This window comes from Triticum aestivum, chromosome 5D, assembly GCF_018294505.1.
Source record: "Triticum aestivum cultivar Chinese Spring chromosome 5D, IWGSC CS RefSeq v2.1, whole genome shotgun sequence".
Taxonomy (NCBI): domain Eukaryota; kingdom Viridiplantae; phylum Streptophyta; class Magnoliopsida; order Poales; family Poaceae; genus Triticum; species Triticum aestivum.
Genome location: NC_057808.1, coordinates 146626363 through 146629491, shown reverse-complemented (window position 1 = coordinate 146629491; position 3129 = coordinate 146626363).

The following is a 3129-nucleotide window of genomic DNA, read 5'->3' as shown; positions in this document are numbered from 1 at the left end:
TAATTGGATCTCATATGAAGATGTTTAGTGATGTAGAATGGAAAAAATCGAATGCAACTACACAAGAACTAGTTTGTAACTGTCGTTCGGAATCAGTTTTGCGCAGTTGTAACTGAAACATGGATATCTGACACATACGGAGTCCGATTTGGCTCCACAAGTCGTCAAAACATTTGTGACGACCAGATGCTTCAAAGGACTCTTTGATAGGGAACTTTTGAAGAACTTTCTTAAGGAGTTCGTTCAGAAACTTGTATAGAAACTATCTTAATGAGCACTCGACAAACGCATTTCGAGAACATACACAGAGTCCCAGCTATGGACCTAGTGCATCATGATAACTGAGGTCTCTTGCATTTCCCTAGAAGTAATTGGATCTCATATGGAGATGTTTAGTGAAGTAGAATGGAAAAAATCGAATGCAACTACACAAGAACTAGTCTGTAACTCTCGTTCGGAATCAGTTTTGCGCAGTGTTAACTGAAACATGGATATCTGACACATACGGAGTCCATTTTGGGTCCACAAGTAGTTCAAACGTTTGCAACGACCAGATGCTTCAAAGGATTATTTCATAGGGAACTTTTGGATCACTTTCCTTTAGGAGTTCGTTCAGACACTTGTATAGAAACTTTCTTAATGAGCACTCAACAAACCCATTTCGAGAACATACACAAAGTCCCTGCTATGGACCTAGTGCATCATCATAACTGAGGTCTCTTACATTTCCCTACAAGTAATTGGATCTCATATGGAGATGTTTAGTGAAGTAGAATTGAAAAAATCGAATGCAACTACACAAGAACTAGTTTGTAACTGTCGTTCGGAATCAGTTTTGCGCAGTGTTAACTGAAGCATGGGTATCTGACTCATACGGAGCCTGTTTTGGATCCAAAAGTAGTCAAAACGTTTGTGACGACCAGATATTTCAAAGGATTCTTTCATAGGGAACTTTTGAAGAACTTTTCTTAAGGAGTTTGTTTAGAAACTTGTATAGAAACTTTCTTACTGAGGACTCGACAGAAGCATTTCGAGATCATACACAAAGTCCCAGCTATGGACCTAGTGCATCATCATAACTGAGGTCTCTTGATTTCCCAACAAGTAATTGGATCTCATATGTAGATGTTTAGTGAAGTAGAATGGAAAAAATCAAATGCAACTACACAAGAACTAGTCTATAACTGTCGTTCGGAATCAGTTCTGCGCAGTGTTAACTGAAACTTGGATATCTGACTCATATGGAGTCCGTTTTGGCTCCACAAGTAGTCAAAACATTTGTGACGACCAGATGCTTTAAAGGATTCATTCATAGGGAACTTTTGGAGAACTTTTCTTAAGGAGTTCGTTCAAAAACTTGTATAGAAACTTTCTTAATGAGCACTCGACAAACGCATTTCGAGAACATACACAGAGTCCCAGCTATGGACCTAGTGCATCATCATAACTGAGGTCTCTTGCATTTCCCTACAAGTAATTGGATCGCATACGGAGATGTTTGGTGAAGTAGAATGGAAAAAATTGAATGCCACTACACAAGAACTAGACTATAACTGTCGTTCGGAATCAGTTTTGCACAGTGTTAACTGAAGCATGGATATCTGACCCATACGGAGCCTGTTTTGGCGCCACAAGTAGTCAAAACATTTGTGACGACCAGATGCTTCAAAGGATTCTGTCATAGGGGACTTTTGGAGAACTTTTCTTAAGGAGTTCGTTCAGAAACTTGTATAGAAACTTTCTTAATGATCACTCGACAAACGCATTTCGAGAACATACACAAAGTCCCAGCTATGGACCTAGTGCAGCATCATAAGTGAGGTTTCTTGCATTTCCATAGAAGTTATTGGATCTCATATGAAGATGTTTAGTGATGTAGAATGGAAAAAAATCGAATGCAACTACACAAGAACTAGTTTGTAACTGTCGTTCGGAATCAGTTTTGCGAAGTTGTAACTGAAACATGGATATCTGACACATACGGAGTCCGCTTTGGCTCCACAAGTAGTCAAAACGTTTGTGACGACCGGATGCTTCAAAGGACTCTTTGATAGGGAACTTTTGAAGAACTTTCTTAAGGAGTTTGTTCAGAAACTTGTATAGAAACTATCTTAATGAGCACTCGACAAACGCATTTCGAGAACATACACAGAGTCCCAGCTATGGACCTAGTGCATCATGTTAACTGAGGTCCCTTGCATTTCCCTAGAACTGATTGGATCTCATATGGAGATATTTAGTGAAGTAGAATGGAAAAAATCGAATGCAACTACACAAGAACTAGTCTGTAACTGTCGTTCGGAATCAGTTTTGCGCAGTGTTAACTAAAACATGGTTATCTGACACATACGGAGTCCATTTTGGCTCCACAAGTAGTTCAAACGTTTGCGACGACCAGATGCTTCAAAGGATTCTTTCATAGGGAACTTTTGATGAACTTTTCTTAAGGAGTTCGTTCAGAAACTTGTATAGAAACTTTCTTAATGAGCACTCGACAGACGCATATCGAGAACATACACAAAGTCCCAGCTATGGACCTAGTGCATCATCATAACTGAGGTCTCTTGCATTTCCCAACAAGTAATTGGATCTCATATGTAGATGTTTAGTGAAGTACAATGGAAAAAATCAAATGCAACTACACAAGAACTAGTCTATAACTGTCGTTCGGAATCAGTTCTGCGCAGTGTTAACTGAAACTTGGATATCTGACTCAGACGGAGTCCGTTTTGGCTACACAAGTAGTCAAAACATTTGTGACGACCAGATGATTTAAAGGATTCATTCATAGGGAACTTTTGGAGAACTTTTCTTAAGGAGTTCGTTCACAAACTTGTATAGAAACTTTCTTAATGAGCACTCGACAAACGCATTTCGAGAACATACACAGAGTCCAAGCTATGGACCTAGTGCATCATCATAACTGAGGTCTCTTTCATTGACCTACAAGTAATTGGATCTCATATGGAGATGTTTAGTCAATTAGAATGGAAAAAATCGACTACAACTACACAAGAACTATTCTGTAACTGTCGTTCGGAATCAGTTTTGCGTAGTGTTAACTGAAACATGGATATCCGACTCATACGGAGCCCATTTTGGCTCCACAAGTAGTCAAAACGTTTGTGA